This window comes from Pinus tabuliformis, chromosome 6 (assembly GCF_031772625.1).
Source record: "Pinus tabuliformis cultivar Carrire ecotype Pingquan chromosome 6, CPIR1, whole genome shotgun sequence".
NCBI lineage: Eukaryota > Viridiplantae > Streptophyta > Pinopsida > Pinales > Pinaceae > Pinus > Pinus tabuliformis.
Window position 1 is genome coordinate 1,409,831,209 of NC_142292.1, and position 25,737 is coordinate 1,409,856,945.

The window sequence follows — 25,737 nt, forward strand, 5'->3', positions numbered from 1 at the left end:
ATCATAAAATGTATTCATGGAACCAAAGAACTTGTGTGTTTGAAATGTGTAACATATAGACTCCCCACTGCAAACTCATTTGTAGTTTATGCTAATTATTTTAGCTGAAGCACATATGAACATTAAATATTAGCTCCCCTGCTTTGAATTGCTTCGATTGCAGGAAATAGGGATTTCATATGAGAAGTAGGAAGTGAATCTAGTAATCTAAAGTCCAAAGCTATCAAGTCTGATGAGATTTTAATTCCACCCCCATTCTGAGTCATGATTGTAAGTATAAAGTAATGTCTCAATTTGATTATTCAAAAATGATGCATCATTGCTGGACCCCGATTCCATTGCTCTAGATAAGCTACCCAGATTGAATAACTCTAAGAAGCATCCAACCGGAAAGGATACATAAGAGTACACTAAAATTCAATATGCAAGATGATCAAAGTTCAGTGACTCTACAGTCCGCAGAAGATCTTGACAATGGTGTTATGTTGACAGGTGATGCCATTGACCTTGGTAGAGATAAACTTTTTGGATGTCAAATTTCTGAGAGGAAATCACTAGAATATCAAAAGTTAACTTAAGGCAGTAACTTTGAGGTCTCGTCAAATGGTGCAGGCAAATGTTTCAGTCGGATTGAGGATCAGCATAACTAACAATACTTTTACCATGATAGACAGAGCCCACTGCTGAAGAAAAATTCAATGTGTATTTGAAGTACAACATGCAATGTGATAACAGTTAGTTCTCAAGACAGTATTCAAGCCATGATAATCAAGTTTGCCTCTCTGCCAGGAACAAAAATTAAGAAAGTGGTGCTAATAATCATTTGATAGAGCAAGAAAGCTTGGATGCAAAGAGAAAACTGGGAAATGTCAAAAGATTTAGACATTCAAACAAATATGTTATCATCATTCATTCAAGTTCCTTCACCTTCCTCATGTTATAATATGCCTCCACCTTTGAAAACAGCCAAAGAATAAATTAAATTCAGCATATCTGACTTTTTCTACTGTCTTCTGAAGAGACCAATCACGTTGTCTCTACACGATCAGCTATGGCCTCCAATGTGGACAGTGGATGGTACCTGGTAACAGGGAAACCCCTTAGTAACTCACTGTGCAAGTTGAACTGAACATGATTAGTTCTGTGTTAGCAACGAACCCAATTAAGTAGGCAATGCCCAGTTTTCTCTGTCATGGCGTTCTTGAGCGATAAAAATATGGTATTCAAGATCAATACCAATTTGTATGCTAGTCAGAGTTGCAATTCAGTTCTTTCAGTGCTCTTGGAATTTTCCCTTAAGTTAAATTCTCCTCACTTCTTCATACATTTCATCGCTGACATTATGGTCTTTGAAAATAGCGCAAAGAAGGAACTGTGGTAAGCTTCCTATTGCATTTAAGAGTCGAGTCCTCAGTTTTGTGGTAAGCAGATACTGGTAAAATGCTACCCTCAGCGTTAGAGTCTTTTTGTCTGCATGTGATTACTATGTGTGGCTTCACCTGTTGATAAGACCAATAAAGGCCATCCTCTAAGTGTTTGACTGTGCCCAGTTCGTCACCAACAAGCAAATGAATTGCTGGTTTCAAATATCAAGTCCTGCTGTCTGAGTGTCCTTTTGGAATTGTTATAGATTTATTATTAAAGACTATGGTCTGTCCAATGGTTCTTACTTCTTCTTTCTCCTTTCATGGTTTGTACTGCATATAAAATTCTGCCCCGTATTGAATGCCTCGGATACCTAAGGTCACCCTGACCTCCATTTCATGTGGCCATATCCACAACAAGAGGATGGTGCTTGTGAACAGTCCCGCTTACTTTCACTGGACAGCTTTGTAAATTTGAAAGCTGGTCTTGGGAAGTAAATCCTGTTGATTATGTCATGAATAATCCCGCAGCCATAACAAGGCGAGATGATGCTTTGTCATTTTGAAAGTTGGCTTTGGCAAATTCTTTCAGGTTCCCCTTGAAGATTGAACCAAGAGAACCAACTTGCAAAGAGAGTGCTAAAGTTCGCAACCAAAAGCTGCGGAAAAAGGGAATTCTTTCATAGTGCAGTTCTGGGAGACTGGCTTTCTCCATTGCATATAGATTGGTAGGCTTTCTCTTGTCTGTATCTCAATATTGCTATTAAGGAATACAAATGTTCTGTTTGATTTATTTTTTCTCTTTTAATTTAGAACAGGAACATTGAATTGCAACCTAAGAAGCTGAGTAGACTACATACCCGTGTTCAGCTTATTCTATTGATATCAGTGCACAAGTTCATTTAAAATCAGAGCAAGTGTTGGAATAGAAATCTGGATGGACTTAACAAACTCAGTTCTCCACCTAGATGTTTCAAAATCATGAATTGATTCTGCCGAATTGTTAACATATAATTTAAAATTAAGGAAAACAAATTTTGTAGTATATTCACAGAATTAGAGTGCGATGTTGCACATCATTGCCCGATGCCATGCTGCAGCTTTATTACTCCAAGTCATCTAGTTAACACGTGATATTTTTGTTTCCTTCACTCTTTTTCGTCTGGTTCGATTTGCAGTTGCAATATACACTTTTCACTACAAAGGCATTTTGTAATAGTCTTGTGTGTTGTTTTTTTCTGGCTTATAATAAAGTGTGTCTGATGCAATTACTTTTGAGTATCAAAATAAATAAAAAAGGAACATAAATAAATAGGAGGAAGGTGAGTGTCTAACTCCTCCTTGCACAAAATTGTAGTTAGGATTTTCTGTTTCATTCCTCCTTTTACCAATGAAAACCCAATATATGTAATCTTAAGTTGCAAAGTTTAAAAGTCTGGATTGCCCTTCATTAGAGCCTGGCAGTTGAGGATAAACTCCATGCAATAGACTGGTCAAATGGACATTGTGATATTTGTCACAAGGAGCAGACAATGCGGCATGATTTTTGGAGTTGCTGCGTAGTATGTGGAATTAGATTGTAATAAAATATGTAGTTTTGTTTGTTGGACGTGAAAGGTGGTTAGAATTATCTTATGAGATAACTAGATGATTAGGATGCATGTTGGAGATATCTGGTGTATGATATACGACAAATCATTTATTTCTTGTGGAGGAGGAGCTGCAGGGCAACAACAAATAAGGAGCTTAGCAAATTCAACTTAGAAGAATTTTCAGCCTTCAAGGCTGAGTTAGCAGATTAGATCATGGCTAGGATTTATCTTTCAGAAAAGGATCTAGCCTCTTTTGAAGTAGGAGCTAAAGCTGACACGTTGGCTTTTCTACTGTGTGTTGAGTGAGGAAGCCATTATTGTTAGGCCTCTGCTCCAAAATGTAGTTGCAAATTGGTTGTGCTTTTAGTGTAATATATGAAGCATTTTTCCTTCAGAAAATGATTGGTTTTATATGTGTGTCTGTGTGTGCCCTCCTTTCCCCCAAAAAAAAAAAAAAAAAACTTACATTGATTTTTTCATAGCCCTTGCAACCCTCTCTAGCTTATCACATGAGCCTTAGTAGTGCTCATTGTGCTAGAGCTTCAACAATGCCCATTGTGCTAGACTCTTGTAGCACTAGGTCTTGAATGACCATGCCTGGCATCTTTGACTCTAGTTCAACAATCAACAATGAATCATCTTTGACTCTTGTCGTTTCTCAATGCATCATCGTGATTGTGACTGCCATCGGATTTAATAGGAGCTAAATTATTTTTATTCTATAGTTTGGGATTCTAAATTTACAATGTTACCTCCTCGTGTTCTGTTGATCATGGCATAAAGGCCTTTATTCATTGTTATGGTTTTTGTATGATTGTGAAAGAACTGGTTTCCAAAGCTTCGATATGAAGGAGCCTTTCCCCAGTTGTTGTTCCTGCATTTTGTTTTTCATTGGCTCTGCCATAATGGCATAAAAGAGTGACCTTTAAACTACACCTTTGTGGGAAATAAAAACCTCTGCTAAAAGAAGCACTCTACTTAGAGGAGAGGGCACCAAGTCAAATTCAGATTGTGCTCATAATAAACTCCAAATTCAATATTCTCTCTCTTAGATTTTCAACAATTGCTTTTCACCCAACCTTTGTTGTATAATTGATGTCCCTTTTGGTGGATGTCTTGATGACATGGAAAAGTGGTTGTGGTTGAAGAATGCCAATGGATATTTATAGTTTGGCTATGATGTGGCATGTTGTGAGTAGTTATTTTCTTGAAAGAGGAAATCACTCCCCTTATTTGGCATCTTCTCATGCATTTGGAGGCATTCAGACCTTGCTCGGGTGGTCTTCTACATTGACACCTATGGTTTTGGTCACTTGGCATGTTATTTTCACATTGTATCATATAGTTTCTCTTGGTTTGGGAAGATCCTTTATTACTATATTAGAGAGTGTCCTAGCCTCATTACACAATCTCTTAGGGTGAACTATTTATCATGTTCCTTGGAGGAGAGGTGTTGGTACATGTGCATTTAACCACTTTGGCACATTGATTAAGGACGCCCCACTTCTTTGAGGAGGTTATAACAACTTTATGGGCAATTGTGGCACATGTTTCTATGGGATTACTATTTATGGCCAATTTGGTTGATCCTAGGAGATAATTCCCTAACGTCTTTATACTATTTCCATTTGGAGGAGTTACGTTGTTTGTCTACAAGACTCTAATTACCTTGGCATATTCTTTGAAGTCACTCGAGTTGTAAAGGTGGTCATGACCATTATTTGCAAATATCTTTTTTTTATGGATTACTAGAAGGATGAGTTGCTCTCTCCTTGGAGAAACAACCTTAACATATTCTATTTTGGCCATGTATTTGGTATCTCTAGGCGGCTAACTACCTTGTTTAAGAGACTACTCCCATTTTGGCTTGAGTATCTATAGGTGAAGTTATCTAGCTACATGGCTTACCCAAAAAGATCATTTTGATAGGGACTCTCGCTTTACATATACATTTTGGACAAGTTTGCAGTTAGTGTTAGGGACTTAGTTAAACCTTAGCACTGCATATTGTCTATAAATAGATGGAAAGACTGAAGGAGTAAATCAGGTTATAAAATATATGCCTATAATGTATGTCATGGATAATTAGACTCGGTGGGAAAGGTACTTACCATTGGTAGAGTTTTCCTATAATAAAAATTACCACAAATCAAGTAGGATGCCTCCTTATCAAGCACTATATGGGAGGCCATGCAGGACACCATTGAGTCGACGAAAGGATGGAAGACACAGTAATAGTCACAATAGGATTGTTTCAAAAAAGGAGGAATAGGTAAGATAGATTCAACGAAGTTTAAAGGAATCACAAGATAGGAAAAAGAGTTATGTTGATGCACATAGTAGCGATTGAAGTTTTAAAGTGGGGGACCGAGTTTTTATTTTTATTTTTTAGTTATTCCTAACACTATTCAGTTTGAGAATGGTATGAAGTTACCACCTCGATTTATAGAACCTTTTAGAATCAAGAGAAAATTTGACCAGTGCCCTATTGTCTTGTACTACCACCCCACTTGCATAAAACTCGTGATGTTTTTATGTATCTGTCCTATAACATTATGTTTCTAATGAATCCCACAAACTCGACTGGAGGGAATTATAGGTCTCAGACGTGGGAACCATAATGATCAAACCAATATGCATATTATACCATAGGGTTCAACAACTCAGGCATCACTTGGTGGACCAATTTAAGATACAATGGGACAAGTATAACCCAATATCTGCTACTCGGGAGGATGCAAAGACTATATGTCGCAATTACCCCTCACTTTTGACCATTTATGATGCCCATTTCGACTTAGATAGCTAGCTACCTATGCTAAGGCTCTATTTGTAGTTCCATGTTATTTATTTATGAACGCTATGCAATATTGATGCATTTAGTTGGACAAGTGAAACTACCTATATAAATCATTAGCTGGATTAGGTATTGATGATTGAAATGTTTGATGTATGATCTAATGAATGACTTAGTGAAATTATGATTTATCTAATGTAAGAAACCAATTTTCAGCAGGGGCTTCCACAAAGCTTGCTACAGTTCCGCGCGCTATCCTGCTGTCGCACTTTGCTTGTCTTGGCCTTGTTGTGTCTCTTCGTTTCTCTTCATTGATCGACCTCTGGTGAACTTAGTGCGAACCTACTCGGACCTTTCACGCTCTGCGACCTGGTACACGGCTTCCTCGCCTTTCAACGGTCTGGCGTCCCTTCGAACCTTTGGCGAACCCCTAATGAACTTCGAGTGAAGATTATGAGACAACTACTACACAGCAAACGATTTATAAAAGCGCACAGGTATTCAAATGCAGAAAATGCCTTCTCATATTATTTCTCAGAAATGGATATAGATTACAGATTACAGGTTACAGAGAGTATTCCTTATAGAGATAGACTATCGTTGCATTTATCGGACTTTTGCTTTTCACAGAGGAATAAGCATTACCGAAGGCTTCCTAGCAACAGATAGGCTCTGCCTCAGAATATACAGACTCGACTGATATACAGACTTGACTGACTTCAGACTACTAATAGATCTGGCCACTTTAGGTTCTTACCAGTGCCGAGCACACTGATACGTAGGCTTCTCAGATCTCTAAGACTCTAAGACTCTCCGAATGCGAATGCCTCAACAATGAGCCTTACTCTCAATTTATAACAAATGAGAGGGGACAAACATTACTGTAGGGCATCAAACAAAGGGACAGAATCATTGCTTTTGGGTAACACCAAGGTGACATCCGCACAAAGATTCTTGGTCCAGAAAAGTAAATACTATGCAAAATTCTACGGAAAATATGTTGTCCATAATGTTTACAAAGTGGATACTTTTGTCCAGTAAAGCCCACGAGAAAAACTGGCCACAATTAAGTCCTTGTGACTGGACGACATTATTACAATAATGGATACTTTTATCGGTTAAGCCCATGAGAACCGTTAGAATACAGTAATGTCAGGGAATCTACGTTTTTTGTACAATAATTCATCCCATGCTTTAGTGAAAATCCTCCGAACAATCATAGGTTTCAATAAAATGATTTGATGTTTCACCTTAGTTAATACAAGCGATTCATAATGGCGGGACATGTATTCTTTTAAAGTTTTATTCTCATCATGAAAAGGAGACCATTCTCCTGTTGTCATTTCTTTGACAGTTTTGTAAGGTATGTGGAAGCAGTCTGGGATGTTATGTTCGAAACAAATATCACAGTGGAATCTGCAGTATGCTTCATGATAGAGTGGGTCCATTGTTGTTCTGTTAACATCGTAGTCGGCCCACCATTTTTGTAGCCAGTCACATTGTTGATTTCTTTGCATTATCCCCGTTGTACTAAATTTTAACTTAGTATAATGGGTTTCTTCTTTGTCATCTACATTCAGATAATCCCACCACAGCGGTTTATATGCTAAGAAATCATATACAGTGTCTGGAAAGATTAACTTAGGATCTCCCCCTGGCCATAATGCAGAAGTCTGAGTAGGCATAGGCCATGCCAGATTCCTGGTTTGGTTGATACAAAAATATTTTTCATAAATTCCTCGGCAGATACCTCCATAACACCAGATTCTTGAAATATCATGAAAGTCTCTTTGAAGAGCATCTTCTGCATATAATGTATCCCTTTTGGCTTTTGTGTTGATCATGTCATGTATCCATTTACTCCCTTTTGGATACACCCTTCTTTCTGGTACAAGACGCTGAATGTCAGTATGTGCTTGCAGATTAGCATCTAACACCTTGGTATTTCTCAAATGCCATGTTGGCTTCCACTTGTCTCCGTATTCTTCCCAATCCTGATTGTCTGGTATGGTGCGCAGAACTTCTTGTTTTTGATTTTGGTCCCATTCTGTGACTATGACCATGATGTGTTCTTGTGGCTGGATAAACTCCCTGCTGAGAAAATCTGGGAGACAGTTCTTTGTGCCCTTTATATGTTCGACTTGAAAGTCGAAGTTAGCAAAAAGTGCTTGCCATCTGACAAATTTGGCCTCTCCTGGCTTCTTAATGACCTTAGTTAAGATTTTTTGCAAGGCTGAAGCATCAGTTCAAAGCAGAAACTGTTTGTTTATTAAATGAATATCAAATTTGTTGATACATTTCCATGCAGCTTTTACTTCTTTCTTAATCGTAGAATAAATCTGTTCAGCAGGATTCCAAGTACCAGATGCAAACTGGACTACTTGCTCAGTGTCATCTTTTCTCTGTTTTAAGATACCTCCCCATCCTATATCACTAGCATCTGTCTCAACAATCTTGAATGCACTGTCATCAGAGACATATAAAATGGGAAGATACTTTACCTTGGCTTTGATGTTCTGAACAGCCTTGGTGTGTTGTTTTGTCCACTGAGGGGGCTTCTTTCTGAGTCTTTGATTTAACACACTTCTATCTGCGGCACAATCTTTGTAAAAGTTACTGACATAATTCAAACATCCCAAGAATCTCTAAAGTTGATTCGTGTCTGTAATAACATCTAGGAATTTGTCAGCAAACTCAAGCACATGCTTCTGCAGAGATATTTGACCATTGAATATGGTATGGCCGAGAAATTTGATAGTAGTCTGAAAGACTTCTATTTTTTTCTTACTTAGAACTAGACCATTATGTTTTACTATATGTTTAAATGTATGAACATGCCTAAAATGGTCTTGGATGTTCTTGGAGAAAATTAGAACATCATCAATGTAGACTATACGCCAATCAAAATATGGCTTAAAAATTTTATCCATTACCTTTTGGAATTTTGATGGAGCATTCTTTAAACCAAAAGGCATGACGTTCCACTCATAGTGGCCTACTGGAATGCTGAAAGCAGTTTTGAACTTACCTTTTTCTTAAATGGCAACTTGCCAGAATCCTGCTTTCAAATCAAATTTTGAAAATATTTTAGCTCCAGCTATCCTACTTATTAGTTCTCCTTTGTGAGGAATAGGATAGGTGTCATCTGCAAGGATAGAATTTAGAGGTTTAAAATTTATTACCAACCTTGGGATACCCCTGATTTGTTCTGCTCTTTTGTTGACATAGAATCCATAACAGTTCCAAGGACTGTCGGATTCTCTGATGAGCTTTTTCTCTAAGAGTTGTTTGATCTCTTTTTCGCAGAGATCTCTATATTCCTTGCTCATAGTAATAGCTTTACTTTTACAGGGTTTACATGTATATCCTTCTTTGTATGGGAGTTCAATAGTATGCTGCTTTCGGTGCCAGAATGCATTTGGTTCTTCTGAGCAGCATTCGTCTTCAATTTGTTTTTTCAGTTCCCCAATTTTTCTTTTGACCTGAGGATCCTTCAGCTGTTCTTCTACCTTAAGTGTAGACTTCAGATCTTTCAGATCTGATAGTTTGGCTTCTGCTTTGTCCAAATCTTGGACAGTCTGGACCATTGTAGAGACTCTAGGATTTGAGATATAAGGCAACTCAATCCTTTTTGTTATTCCTTTCGAAGTAGGAACAGAAATAAAATAACCAGCTTTGTTTTCTTTTAATCTGGTTGACCCATGTGGCTCAACAGCTGCTAGGAATATATTTCCTAGAATATAGTCAACTGGGATGTCTGCTACTGCAAATTTCAAATTGATGCAGTGATGTTCAAAACAAATAGAAGCCTTAGGAACTTCATATTTGAGCGTTTTATTACCCAATCCTACAACATTTCTTTTTGCAGAAACCCAATATTTTGCTGGTATCACTTTCTTATTTAAAATGTTCACATCAGCTCCTAAGTCAAGGAGTGTTGTGAGTTCAAACATTTCTCCCTTTATGCAGATGTTCACTTTTACATGATGTTGCTAGTAGGAGATAGCGAGAATTCTCATTTCTTGAAATCCAAAGACAGGGTCTTTCTTTCCTTCAACAATTTCAAGATTTGGATTAAGATTTTTGGCATATTCTGCTGTGTCCCATGAATGAGAATTTTCTTCTACAGCTTGCTTACCTTTCTTTATTTCAGCAATTTGGGATTTCAAAGCAGAGATTTCAGATTTAATATTATGGATCTCTCTACTTACTTCTCCCAAGGTGAGTGAACACACCCTGTCTGGCTTCTCTTGATGTCGTTGGAAGGATCTGGTATTCCTTTCAAAAGAAGCATCAACAAACAATGGCTTTTTATCTGTATTTCTGGAAGAAATGGATTTGAGCTGGTCCATGAATGCCTCTGTTAACCGACTCTTCATTTCTCCATCTTCCATTGCTCGAATCTGAGAAAGAATTTTTATCTCATCTTCTTCTGTGGCGGCCATTAAGATTTTCTCTCTCTGTGGTCTGAAGGACATTTCTTCAGAGCTGGAATCACTATATGATTCTGAATCAGAATCATAATACATCTGACAAGCACATTCTTCCGGTTTAGGACAAGAACAGGATGTCGTTTCAGAATCTGTACAATCTTGCATGTGTGCTTGTAATTCTTCTTGAGACGAAGAACTAAAAGAATCAAAAGATGATTCTTCAAGCTGTTGCTACTGAATTTGGTTTTTAATTACCACATTTGGGCAGCGTTCTGTCCTGTGAGTGCGGGCACCACACTTCATGCATTGTATTTGTCCCTCTTGCTTGATATTTTTACCTCTCTGAAAAGAGGCTTGGGACTTCTTCCCTCTGTTTTTCTTAGATTCTTCTCCTTCTGGGCATCTTGAGGAAGTGTGTCCAGTTTTGCCACACAACCAACAAGTGAGATTGTTCCATTTTTCTTGTTTGGATGTATGCAAATGAATGTCAAAGGGTCTATAATAATGTGTCCTGGGGACATACCTGTAGCAGCCCTTTTTGGCTTTGGAGGAGTGACCTTTAGATCTTTAGGAATGCTTTATTCTATCTTTATAGCTTTTAGCATTCTGTTTATACTCCTTTTTAGCCCGTTTCTTTGCTTTTCTTCTCTTGACCAAAGGGTCATCGACTATGAGTCCATATTTGCTGCAAATGGACTTCTTGTCTGGGAGCTTTGAAAGTTTTTCCAAAGATTTGTTCACTTTGGAACTTATGCATAAGCTCACTAATGTTTTTGTAATGTGAGAATAAATCTCACCCCAAGTATATGATTCAAATGGTAACTGAAAAACTTCTTGCAACCTGATATAATCAACAAATCTGGATGGAAGAGCAGCAAGATATACCTGTTTCCATAACAGATTTTTTGAATCTTCACTTCATAGATTCTTTGCATCCAATCTCGATGAAAGTCTTTGTATTGTGACATCTTGTGGCATTTGAGATTCATGAGGATAACTTCATACTTGTCTGCAATCTTCGTTTCACTGCCACACCAGTGTTCTAAGATCATGGAGGTTAAAGCTCCAATCATGTTGCTTATAGTTGAGCCATCTGAATTGTGAATTACATCTCCTGCTTCGTCTTTAAGCACTTCTGCTTCCATTTTTATCAGTATTGCTAGTGATGATTCAATCTCCCACCACCTGAGCAGTGTTCCTGTAAAACATTGAATAATAGTCTTGCATGCTTCTATTTCACTTTTTCCCCTAAGACACATGAGCTTATATTCTGTGAACATCATATCAATTAATTGTCTAATCTGACCAACACTCAAATTATCAATATTCCATTCTCCATGTGATTCAGGGAAAAATGTATGAGCTTCAGGAGGCTTGCCTTTGCCTTCAAGATCAGGTGCAGAATATTTATTGAACCTACTTTCAAGAGGTTCATATATGGAAAAGATCTGAGACTCAGATTCTTTCTTGTCATCTTCTTCTTCCTTGAATAAGAAAGCAATGGTGACTTTTTCTGTATCTTCTGGTGTTTCTGCTGAAGATGTAGCTACTTCTTTAGGAAATAATGCCAGGAACCTGTTGATTGGTTTAAGAGGATCTTGAATCTTTATATTTCTTTTGTAGAGAAAAAAGGTGGGAACTGGTTTATCTGTTTTTGACAGACTTATCTTTTCAACCTTTTCAATTAAACCAGATATCAGATTTTTAGTAGTATCTATGTGATCTACTTTTTTTTCTTCCACTTCCTCTATTTTATTTAAAGATTCTTTGGCATAAGATCTAACAACAGATGAAGTATATTGTACATCATTGAGGTTTCTGTTAACCTCATTTAGTGAGACTTGAACAGTATCAAATTGTTGCTTTATTTCTATAGCCTTTGCTGTATTTATCTCAAGACCCTTTATCGTTGTATTAGTTCAGTTGATTTGTTCACTGGCCTTACGAATTCTCCCATCTATGCCTAAAGTACTTTCATCCTTTTGAATCAAAGGAATTGCTTTTGCTGCATTTTGATTTTCTCCGATGATAATTCCTCTGTAAGGAGGAAAAGTAGATGGAGTCTCTATTCTACTGCCATCTAAGGCTGTCCAAGCGTGTTTGGTAGATGATGAAGAAGATGATCCTGTCAACACAACTTCAGGGGAAACATTTTTCTTCCATTCATAAAAGGAAATCCAAGAGTTTGTAATTTCCATATAATGTTTCCAATCTTCAGATAATTTAATCTTCTCCTCAATAGTATGACTAAGGCCAAACTGTTCTGCTTCTAGATTGGTAAATAAGTCCCAGTTCAACATGGCTTTCATCCATTTAGAACTTATTTCTGATTTCAAGCAGCCATTCATTAGAGTAAAGAACTTGTGCATTTCCATGACTGCAGGCTTCTTACAGTCATCTAGAACAGGACCAAATCTACATGAAGGAATCAAGCCTTTTGCTTGCTCAAGATAGCCTAGTCCATATTTGGGCTTGGCTGGCCTCATTACACTAAACATTTCTGTCAATCTGGGATCTTCTCCTTCTAGAGTAATAATCTCATGCATCATTAGAACATGGTCAGACTCTGGCTCATGAGGAAAAGGGATGTCTGAACATTTTGGGTTCAGGCATGGATTAACTGATGTGGAAGGAGGAGCTTCTCCAGTTCTTGGATGGTGATTCTCATGGATGACAGATTCAGCAAGAGTACATAAATTTATAGTAGCTTTACATTCAGGACATGTAACTTCAAAGGAATTGAAATTGACTAGCTGGGCAAATTCAAATAAAGAAATATGTTTACAAGAAATTGAGCTAGAACAAGCAGTATCAACAGTGGATGGATCTCTATAAAATCTGGAACTTTTGCAGGCTCTTTCAATTCCTCTGTAATCAATAGTAGATCTTCTAGGGAAAGACAAAACAGCAGAGGATTGGTTCTCTTGGATATCAGCAGAGGTTATTCTTTTAAGTGTTGGAGGCTTGGGATTAGAAACTACCCAGTGTTCAGGGAATGTAAGATCTTCCCATCGAATTGTCTGATGTTCTATTTTCTGATTCTTTGAATCTGTTAGAACAACGACACTTGCTTTTGAATCCCGACTGGGTGTATGGCATATGGCTGGCCATAAGGTATTTGTGTGCCGGAAACATCCTCTGGATTGTATGGCTATGTTATGTCTTTTCTGGTGCATATCAAACCCTGAAGTTTGGATCTGCAACTGCAGGATCTGATCTATTGTTTCGTCAAAGACATAGACTGAAAAATTAGGATAACAGTCAAAGTATACTGGGCCATGCGACAGAGGGGCAACTATACCTCCTATTAAGGAATCGATATACTTATTATGAGTAAGGTCTCAGACTGTGGCTAGCACGCAAGAATTTAACCCTTGATGAGTCAAAGTGTTGATCCCGATCCTTGTGCATCCCAGGTGCAAATATTTTGTTTTTAACCTTTTAGCTTCGGCCTGTAAAGTTTTTGGATCCAGAAGAGGGATTGACTGAATATTGTCAGAATTCTCCTGAATCTGACTGATAGACTCCTTTATACTAATTCTAGTGGCAGCTTTTAAATGGAATATAGACAAATCATAAACTTCTGATGCAGAGATACTAGGTAATTACCATCGAGCAAACGGTTGTGGCTCTTCATATTCACGTTCTGCTTGATTTAAGACTCGACTGGAACTTGATACAAACATGTCCCTAAGGGGATTCTCTGTAGTGGATGACTCTCTGTCTTCTAATTCATGGAAGGATGTAGACTTCCTGAATGGATCCATTATTATGAGTGATGATTTAGAATACCAACCTCTTGAACTAGACGTTACTGACTCTGATACCAATTTTCAGCAGGGGCTTCCACAAAGCTTGTTACAGTGAACTACAAAATTGACACATGGATACCAGACTTAATAATACGATGTTTAAGATCACGTATCTATATCTATTTTGTTGTTATATATATGCATGAATGAGAACTAACATTCAGATCAGAAAGAACTATATGATAACCAAGATCTACTCTTTCGTTGGGGAAGGTCAAGACATCCAATGAGAAATGGTATGATGTACATTGTCCTATTACATTTGGTATCTATTTGATATGCACGCTTATGACATGGGTAAAATGTAAATGGCAGGTGGAAAGACTACCTGACTAGATTATTCGATGACAAGTATCCAACCAGCACTGTAGTGTGGTCCATATTAGGGTGTTGACCCTAGATGTAAGGAAGGGTGGAGGTATTTCCCACCGTGTAACCTCCAAACCTGGAATCGTGGGAGGGCAGTGATGGACACGCTCCCGTAAACGTGTGATGACGATTGCAAGTTGCCTGCTAGGGAAGTTAGGTCAATATAGTCGACACTTCCGCCATATTGGTTTTATCAATGGTTAGATTGATATAGTCGATGCCATAGTATATAACAACAGAGGATGGATAAAGTGGGAACGGAAGTAGGTTAGGAAGGATAGGAGGATATAGATTGGTTGGAGACTCTTGATGGGAAGTGGTATCATTGCCTGACTTATTAAATTTCACTACTATAACTCTCTCTCGATTTTGTTATGCCTTATTGTCAAACTGCTTTCGAACTCCTTATATCTTTTTCACTCTAACTTCGAGACAAAGTTTTCTGAAAGAGGGGCGTATGTAATGCCCTACTTAATCTTATCATACAAATTTTATTAGTGTTTAAATTACCTGAAAATATTGACTTATAATTATCAAGAAATATTGGTATATACCTACATTTGTGAAACTGTAATTTTTATTTACTAATATAAATTTTATTATTGTTATTATTCAATTCCCAACTTGTCTTCTCAAATTTAATTTTGGATAGGATATGGTCTCCTTCCATTTATTCCAAATTAAATATCCATATCCCAAGGTGTCTTCTCAAAATCTACTTGGGAGAAAATATGGTCTTCTCCAATTAATTTCCAAATTAAATATTCATATCTTATCCCCAAAATGTCTTCTCAAATCTACTTGAACAAGATATGGTAAGAAAAGTCAAGGATACTAAATGAAAGGATGAAGAGGTAGTCATGACATTAATGATAGGGATGGAAGAAAGAGACATAAAAGGGTAAGGAAGATGAGAGGAAAGGGGGGAGATCATTGGTCTTGATTTTGTTTTGGAGGATTATGTTTTGGGAGAGGAATGTGGAGAAAGAGAATGGAGTGATAAAGGAGGGAATACAAACTTGGATCTGAAGAGTGTTTGTTAAACTGGGACACACTGCATCTGGTTGGACTTGAGCTCGGAGGGCTAGGGAATCTGTGGAGGTTCCCTGGGCTAGGAAATACTTCCTAGTTGGCTGGGAGGCAAATCCAGTCGGATAGTCAAAAGGAGCATCCCAACAAAGTTAGGAGCATCTCAACTAAGCTATTGGAACAGGTATTCCTCTGTTTATTGATTACTTATGTAAATGGTTGCAATGAAATTCTTACTTATTTAATTTGTGGTAAATAAATTTTAATGGTATATTATCATCAAATAAATGTTTAGATATAAATAAGTTATTTCCCATCTTATTGTGTTTAAAATTAGAGAAATTTAGTTTTAGTTAGAGGACCCTAGGAGGGAGCCTCACAGATGTTGACAGGGTTCTTGCCTCTTACAGACATTTGTTGAGTGGGTTGGAGTCTGTGATTGAAGTTCATGGGGTTCCTTCCATTGGAGTAGTTGGAGAAGTAAGGAAGCAAGAGGAAATCCTATAGGAGATTCAAGCATTTCTCGACCCTTTCAGGCATGCTTCCAGCACAGGAGATTTACAGGTCACAAAGGAAAACATTACACGGTATGTGGTGGAGCCAGTGAGGATGTACACAAAGTTGGTAACTCTATCTAATCAAATCAAGGTCAAGAGAAGCACTCTCATTCCAGATGCCCTTGAATGCCTCCACAGACATGATGAAGAGCAGCCGAAGGTGGCCACAATAGCTGTTGAGTACAAGCTTTGGCGCACCTACCTTGTTGAGCAGTTGCACATAAATGTCCCGAAATTGTCAATTACTAAGTTGTTAAGAGTAGAATCAATTTGTTTTGTTGTGAATAGCAAGGTAGGATAGAGTAGAATCAAGTAGGAATTCGAAAGGTCATGAGGAAGTCCAAGAGTCACGAGTAGACCAAAAGTCACCCTCTTTTCTATAAATATACCCTCATGACACATTGTAAAGGAATTTTAGCTTTGGACTCATTTTGGTGCATATTGTTTTGAGAACTTATGATCTTCTAGTGAATGCAAGGAGTAATGGTCTATTTCCGTTGATGGATTTGATGAAGATCTTATATGTTGGTGCCATGAATATTATCAGCTTAATGAATTGAAAGTTCCTATGAGCTTTGGTGTACTATCTCCTCATGTGTCTTCTTGTGTTGTGGGATTTCCTTTGCAACACATGGATGGTATATGATATGTTGATAAATTGTTTTATTGATATTGGCATTGTATCATTGTGGACTGTGCACTCACTTGTCGTTAACAATCACGAACACATTCTTGGTTGCTAAACTTATTTCTTATTTATGCGTGGTCTTATTTAAAGTCTTGCTAACAACACTTTTCTTAGGATTCATGCTTTGAAGTTATGTTGTTGCTATTTATGGTATTTGTTTTATTGGGTGTTCATCAGTTACTTACTTGCATTTGTTGAAGTCTATACATTCCCGTTTAACTGATACTCTCCCTCTTGTCTGAAGCAAACCTCAACCAACGAGATGGCAGTTGAGCCTACATATCAGATGGGATCCCTAAACCAAATGGTGTACAGTATAATTGGGATTCTGCACCAGGGAGATCCCCTAGCTATTGACAGTAAATTCCAACCCGTTAATAGGAGCATAGCTAGAAGGGGTCTTCCGGTGACTATAGAGTCCTTCAAACCTAGATCCTAACGTAAATAAATATGATAAATGTAATAATGATTAATTAATTAGTGATTAGTATTAAAGAGGCGTGTCTCTAAGGACATGACCATTCGTTAAAGGGTGCCTGCCTAGGCATATATAAGGGACCCTCAGTTGTAATCAACATCTCACTTGTATTCAAATATTCTTATATTTGTTGTCTTACAATGGATGTCTTTGTCTTCAAAGTGTTCTAAAGATTATTGCATAGTACAAACTTTGTTCGTTACATTGGTGGATCCCAAGATGTATAGGCAGTTGATGGATCCTTGATGTACCTGGTTAACACTAAGCATGATATTTGCTTTGCAGTGAGCACCCTGAGCTAGTTTATGGTTGAGTCGTGGTATGTACATTGGGTTGTTATGAAGCATGTGTTGAGGTACCTGCGTGGTATAGTTGGATATGGTTTGAGATATGTCTCAGGTGGTGAAGTGAGGCTATAGGAATATACTGATTCAAATTGCGTCAGGATTGCAAAGGATAGAAAGAGCATCTCGAGGTGTTGCTTGAGCTTGGGATCAGCAATGATATCATGGTTTAGCAGGAAGTAAACTTTTGTCGCACTTGGTACAACATATGCAAAGTATATCACAGTTAGTGTCGCAATTGGTGAAGCAATGTCACTTCGAAAACTACTAGCATGACTATTTGATCAAGTCACTTCATCTGAGACGTGGTGTAGAGAGTAGTGAAGCTCTAGTACATATCCATAGACGAGCAGATTGTAGATATTCTCACCCAGCCTCTATCTTGATCGAAGTTTGTATACTTTAGAGACAAGCTTAGTGTGATGCAGAATGTCTCCCTCGTTGAGAGGGAATGTTGATGTCAATGCAATATATGGCAAACCATCTCTTGAGAAGCCAAATAAACTTGGTTGGGACATGTTGATTTGACCAGGGGAGATGGATACATTCACCTAAGTAGCCATGAATAATTTGGTTGGGTCATGCTAATTTGACCAAGGGTGAATGGCCTAGGGCAATTGCAAGATTGGACAGATCTCCTAAGAAGTAATTCTAATTTTGAAAAAGTGATTATATTTTGTGATTCACTTTATTAAACAAGTGAAAAGTCCTATATTTCATTGTTAACTCTAAAAAAATGTATCTCGTGCATATGCATGACTTAGACTAGGAGTAAACTCAAAAATAGATTAAGGTTATGGTTTCAATTAAAAGTATAAAAACAAGTCATGATAGAGGTTTTCAGAAATATGAGAACGGGCAAGGAAAATTTTAGGGGCTAAATTTCACAAGTGGGCTAATTTTCTATGTTTTCTCCCAAAATAAGATTCATCAATTTCCACTTTTTTCTGAAACTTATTTGTCCAAATTTTAGGTAAATTATTTTCAATTTTATGTACATTGTACAATGCATACTATATAGATTTATAATATCATAATAAATTGAAATACTTTTACAAAAATATAGCCAAACATTTTACAGTTTGCATATTAGAGACTAGTAAGATTCACCAAAATTTCTGTACTTTTAAGATAAATTTCCATCCTTAGAATTTTCCCTATGAGCAGGTTGAGCGACTGAGAGCAAGAGAGACTGCAAGCAGCCAAGAAAGAGACATCTCCGAACAACACACCGTTCAATACACTTGTACAAAACAGCTCCACACAACCATACATACATGATCATACAAATCCATGCAACGGTATGGACAGAGGTTATACAAATGTATGGTTTGTAGCATGTACTACAGGCTGTACTTCTCAAGTAGTCATTCTGTTCAAGTTCAGGGTGATTCAAAAATTATGCAGCACTGTTTTGGTGGGCAGCTTGTGGAGGTTTCCTTGAAAGTTTTACAAAGGAATGAAAAGCTTATTTGAAATAGCAATTACCAATATATGTGTGAAACTATGTTTTGTGCTTCGCTATTTAATTTCCGGCTATTGTGTGATTGATGCTATGGGATGAATTTAATTTCAGCACTACTAATTAAATTCAGCAATTTATTAATTGAGATCATAAGGACATTAGTCACCTAGGCTTGATATCAGCGTATGTGACGAGAGTAAGATAAGAAGCAACATCAAGAGATGGGCTTCTGAATACAAAAATGACAAAATTTGCTCTAAAAGAAGACTTGCGTTGAAGTACAAGGACAGCACTATCCACTTTTTCATAGGAATAGTGGTCCACCTAGCAACGAGAAAATAGATTTCAAAGAGGTAGAAGTATGCTTGTATATGTCTAACATTTTATACTATTCCTATGAACATATCTAGTATTTCTAAAAATAGTACTATATGATATATCTAATTTATTTATAAAACTAACACATTATTATGATGAGCATGCAGAAAGATATTTCTAGGACTAAGTGCTAGTGAATTCTCTAAACACAGATTTCAAAAGAATAACACCACCAATAATGATAATATATGGTGCTCACAACAGGAAAAGGCACACAAAATCCTTCATAAGAGAAAATTTTCCAATTCTAGCATAATAACAAGTATTAGCCAAAAGGGGATTTTATTGTTAATTGAGAATAAGAGTAAAAATAGAGGACAAATTTGAGCGGAGGGAACAGCGAAGAGCGAACAGCGTTCAGCGCAAACAGGGGCAGTCAGAGCTCTATGAAGGGCGGTAGAGGAGGGGGCTCCACTTCCTCCTACAAGGGGGCCGTGGCCAGCAGAGGAAAGAAGCCTCTGAAAAATGCTAGGGAAACAGAGGTGGAAGGAAAAAGAATTACGGAAGAGGGAACAGAAAAACCCATAGAAAATGATCAATATAGCACAAAAGACAAAGAGGTAGAAGACAAAAAACATGAAAGTAAAAACAAGAGAAGCAAGGGACCCTGCAAACCCAAAACAGACATAACTCCCAGGGTTATTTTAAATAATCCAAAGTTGTAGGCGCACAGGGAGCACATGGGGACATATGCCATCATTTGTAAGTTCATGGGACAATGGCCCACTGAAAAAGCTTTACAGTGGTGGATTAAATACCACTAGAAACCTAAAGGGAGCATAGATCTTCATCTCGAGTCTAAGGGTTTCTTTACGGTGGTGTTCACTAATATTGAAGACAAGGACAGAATATTTGAAGGAGGGCCATACTTCTATGCTATTGAGGGGCTCTACATGAGACCATGGATGATGAACTTTGTTCCAGAAAAGAAAACTTTTACTTTAGTGCCGGTCTGGGTAAGGCTCTACTCTCTACCTCTTGATTACTGGCAAAATGAATCGTTAGCGGCCATAGGCAATAAATTAGGTCGCTATGTTAAAGCCTCTGAAGCCACTAGAAGGGGAAAATATACTTCTTTTGCTAGAATATGTGTGGAAATGGATCTATCAGGAGCTCTACCGGAGGAGATAATATTGGAAGTTTTTTATGAAGAATGGGTGCAAACAGTAGATTATGAGCACATTCCATTCAGATGTCGCAAATGCCATGAACATGGACATCTTTTCAGAGACTGTCCGCTCAACAAAGAAATAAACAAAAGCGAAATCAACACAATGAAAGAATCAAATAGCTTCCAGAAAGTGGTTAACTGAAGTAAAGGAAGTAAAAGAGGACCAAAAAATCAGCAGCACGAAGGACAACAGTTTAGGCAGAACAGTTTTCAGGTGCTTCAGGAAGCGAAAGAGATTACTAAAGAAGATCAAGCAATGGAAGGGAGTTCTGTAGAAAAGGAGAAGGAAAAAAACCTGGAACAAACACAAAATAATGAGTACCAGAAAGAAGCCACTATGAGCGATGCTGAACAAGAAATGGATCAGGAAATGACCCAGAATGATACGGACCTAGAGGACCATGAACTACTAGAAATTCTTGACAAAGAAAACCTAGACCTAGAAGGATTCTTGAGGCAGGGTACTACAGGGGGAGTGGATTCACTACCTCAAGAAGAACTCAGCAGAATACAACAGTTGTTTCTATGGAAAACGCAAGCTGGGAAGTTAGAGCGAGGGAACAACATAGATAAGCAGGACAACCGAGGGGTGAAAACGATGAAAACTACGCTGGGACTAGCTACTAGAAACCCAAGCAAGAAAAGAGGGAGGAAAAAGCAGAATGAACTCTTGATGGAGTGTGGAAAGCTGATGATTGATTCAGGTAAGATGAAAGATCTAGCCAGCTACTCCTTTACAAATCTTTTATAATGAAGTTGACATCTTGGAATATTAGAGGTCTAGGGAGTAAGAGAAAGCAGAGAATGCTTAGTAACAGAATGAAACAAGAAACGTCGGATATAATGTTCATCCAAGAAACGAAATGTTCCATTCAAAAGGTAAGACAAATCCACAGCAAATGGCTCAGCAGCTATGAGTTTCTAGAAGTAAAAGCAGAGAATACAGCAGGGGGCATACTCACTCTATGGAATCCCCACAAAATTGGCATTCTGGAAGCTGAGGCTTCCAGAAATTACTTATCGGTTGTTATTCAACCAGTAGGAGAAAGGGACACCTTTCTGGTCACAAATGTTTATGGTCCTCAGAGAATAGATGACAAACTTAAGTTTCTAGATACCCTGGTGGATCTCAGGAACAGACATGCAGATATACCCTGGATCATGGGAGGGGATTTCAACATGATTAAATCCCTTTCAGAGAAAAAAGGAGGAACAAGATCTCTAAGTAAAGACTCCATGGCTTTCCAAACCTTTTCTGACAACATAAATCTTGTTGACACTAATTGGAATACTGGCCTCTTTACTTGGAATAACAGGAGGGGAGGAGATGCCCTTGTTGCCTCAAAGCTAGACAGATTCTTCATCTCTGAGAATCTTATGCTGAATGGTAAAGAGGTAACAGCGCGAGTTCTTCCCTTTGGAGGCTCAGACCATTGGCCAATTCAATTGGAAATCAAGGGTATAGGCACTCCTAGAAACAAACCTTTCAGATTTGAAAATATCTGGCTGTCACACCCAGACTTCTCAAGCAACATTGAGAAATGGTGGTCAGAGGACTTGCAGATTCAGGGGACCAGAATGTATCTTCTTCACAAAAGACTAAAGCACATCAAATTCTGGCTTAAGGAATGGAACAAGAAGGATTTTGGTAATATTTTTGAAGAAAAGAGAGTAGTTGAAAACAAAATGCAGGTTCTCAACCAAGCTCTAATTAAGGACAGTGAGCAAGCGGATAAACATTATCAAGAATGGGAGAATCTATGTAAACAAAAGGAAATATTTTGGAGACAAAAGTCCAGAGTTCAATGGCTAAAAGAAGGAGAGCGCAACACTAAGTTTTTTCATAGAACCACCATGGCCAATAGAGTTCACAACAACATCTCTTCGATCAAGAATGAAGCAGGGGAACTGCAAATCTCCCATAAAGCTATAGAAGTTGTGTTAGTCCACCACTTCCAAGGTATAACACAAGAGAACAATTCAGATAGAGAGCAATCCATCAGGGAAATAACTAGTAATGTACCGAAACTGGTATCCAGAGAGGACAACTTCAACCTTAATAGACCAGTAATGGAAGGGGAGCTAAGTGATGTCCTCAAAGACATGCAGAATGGCAAAGCACCGGGCCCGGACGGTTTCAATGTGGACTTTTTCAAAGCTTGCTGGAATATTGTTAAGCAGGACATTTTGAATGTTGTGGAGGATTCCAGGTCAAACAAAACCATTCTGAAAGCCCTCAATACATCCTTCATCGCCCTGATCCCCAAACAAGAGATTGCTCAGACACCGGATAAATACAGACCCATAGCCCTATGCAACGTAATCTATAAGATTATATCCAAGGTTGTGGCTAACAGACTCAAACCTTTGCTTCCGGTCCTGGTATCAGGGGAGCAATCAGGTTATGTGGAAGGCAGACAAATTCTGGATAACATCATTCAAGCGCAAGAAGTGGTGCACTCTTTAACTAGAAAGAAGCAGGCGGGTATGATCATGCAATTAGATATTGCCAAAGCTTATGACAAGGTAAATTGGGTCTACCTTAAGAAAATGTTGATTGCATTTGGATTTGATCACATCTGGGTCAGATGGGTAATGGCACTGGTGACCTCCTCCAGTTTTTCTATATTGGTCAATGGCTCTCCCTTAGAGATTTTCAGTCCCTCAAGAGGCCTCAGACAGGGTGACCCGCTCTCCCCCTTTCTTTTTATCATCATGATGGAAGGACTGGGGAGAGCTATAAAGCAGGCGAAATCATCAGGAAAGATTAAAGGTCTGCAGCTTACTGATAATGGGCAGGCCCTGACTCACCAACAATTTGTAGATGATACCATGCTACAGGGACTCCCCACAGTCCAAGAAGCTTCAAATTACAAAAAAATTCTGAATCTTTTTGCCTCGGCTTCAGGTATGGAAGTTAATCTCTCCAAATCTAAAATCTTCTTCTTCAATACCCATATTGCCATTAAAAAAACATCTCCAGAATTCTTGGCTTTCAAAGGGATTCCCTTCCTTCAAAATATTTAGGAGTCCCTCTAACTGCAAAACCAATGCTCAAAAGTATATGGGAACCTTTGATCAACAAGTTGCAGGACAAAGTCAGTAAATGGACCATCAAATCTTTAAACCTTGCTGGCAGGTTAGTTCTTACAAAAGCAGTGCTTCAAGCAATCCCTATTTTCATGTTATCAGCCTTCCCAGCCACAAAAGGGGTCCTTCAGCAATTTAGAAATATTCAAAGAAACTTCCTTTGGGGCAAGGAGGAGACTAAGAGGAAATGGGCCTTGGTGTCTTGGGATAAAATTTGTAAGCCCAAGAACCATGGAGGGCTAGGATTGGATGATCAGGAGATTCTCAGTAAGGCTCTAGGGGCCAAACTTTGGTGGCGCTGGGTCCAGCATCCAAAGACTCAATGGGCAAATATCTGGAAAGAAAAATATGCTAGTTCCTGGCAGAACAGTGATCTTATAAGAATGTCAGGAAATATAAAGGGTTCTTATATTTGGAACAAAGCCTGGGAGAATAGAAGACTAGTACAAGAGAATAGCTTCTGGGAAATCAGAGAAGGAAATATTGCTCTTTTTTGGGAAGATAAGTGGCAGCAAGAATCAATTCTAGTAAAAGAAGACTTCCTTGATCTTAAACAGGAGTCAAATTCCCAAGGTTTAATAAAGGTTAAGGATTTCTGGATACATTCTCATCTTACGGATAAGTGGAGAATCTGGAGAAACATAGATTGCAGAAATAACAATCTCCTGAAAACTAAAGCAGAGGAGCTCAGGAAAATAGTAGAGCAAAGAAAGATCTTAGTGGCAGAGGGATAGGACTAACTGAGATGGGGAAATAACAAAGAGGGCACCTTTAATCTTAAGGAAGCAAAAAGCATTCTCCTTGAGCTGGATCCCTGGTTCCGGACAAAATCTGGCAAAACCTTTGGAGGCGTCAAGGATGGATGAAAATCAAACTCTTCATGTGAGTTGTTTATCACAAGAAAATTCTGACTTGGAATAACATAAGGAAGAGAGGTGTTCAGGGGCCTTCAAGATGCCTGCTCTGTGAAGCTCAAGAAGAAACCTTGGAACATTTACTCAACAACTGCATTTTCACATCCTGGTTATGGGACTTTTTTGCTACTATCTTTCAACAATCTGATAGAGACAGAGGCAGCATCATTAGTACCCTCATCAACTGGAGGAAAAAAATTTCGGATAATGAAATTCTTAACTCAGCGTGGGCTCTTACACCAAGCTTCATCATATGGAACATGTGGAAGGAGAGGAACAAAAGAATTTTTAAGGAGGAAAAAAAGCCCCCTCAACACCTGCTGGAGATAATCCTGAAACAGCTCAAGGAGACTGTGAGAACCATTGTTCGCAACTTCCCTAAACCCCTCCCCCCCGAGAAGCAGATTTAAATATTCTCAAGTAGCTGGGGATGCAGGGGCTCACCCTCCTAGGCTTTGACAGGAAGATAATCTCGTCGAACACGGAGAAGGAATTTTGGCATCCTCCTCCGGAAGGTTATTTAAAATACAACATTGATGGGGCTTCAAAAGGGAACCCGGGAACAGCAGGGTATGGAGGTGTCCTCAGAAATGCAAAGGGAAGTATCGTTTTTATCTTCCATTGCCACCTAGGTACAGCCACCAATAACATGGCTGAACTAATGGCTATGGAACAATGCCTGGATTTACTGAAGCAGGACAACTGTCTAAATGTCATGATAGAGGCAGATTCGGAGTTAATTATCAACTCAGTGCAAAAAATTCATAATGGAACTGCGCCGGATAAAGTCTCTAAGCATTGGAAACTAATTCAGGTTTTCCAAAGAATTCAAAGCCATCTTCAGGGCCTGCGCACTATCAGTTTCCACCATGTTCGCAGAAAGGCAAATAAGCTGGCGGATCTTCTGGCCAACCAAGGAGTCAGCTGCACAGAGAATAATGTGTCGATGAAGTGGCAGGAGTTGAGTCCAAGCAGACTGAGAGCTCTATGCTGCGAACAGGCGGAAGAAGATAGGGATGTGTTTAGACTCAAAACCATGGAGACTAGCTCGATTTGATTTTCCCCTGGATGTGTCTTCATTTTGGGCAAATTTTGCTGAAGAGAAGAGAACCATGTCTGATCGCCCAGACTCAAGGTACAAGCATGATGAAGATCTCAGATAATTCCCATAAGTCTTTGCTCAATAGAACACTCTCACCCTTACAATACCCCAAGGGCCCAACCAAGGCAAGGAAGTTTTTCATTTGCAAGAGGAA

At 38.4% G+C, this 25,737-nt stretch overlaps 1 protein-coding gene across 15 annotated transcripts in view; it reads right to left on the reverse strand.

The window, feature by feature from the left end:
- Positions 1-25,737, reverse strand: part of LOC149263928 (serine/threonine-protein kinase TOR-like) — a 489,849-nt gene that overhangs the window by 434,991 nt on the left and 29,121 nt on the right. The window lies entirely within an intron of this gene.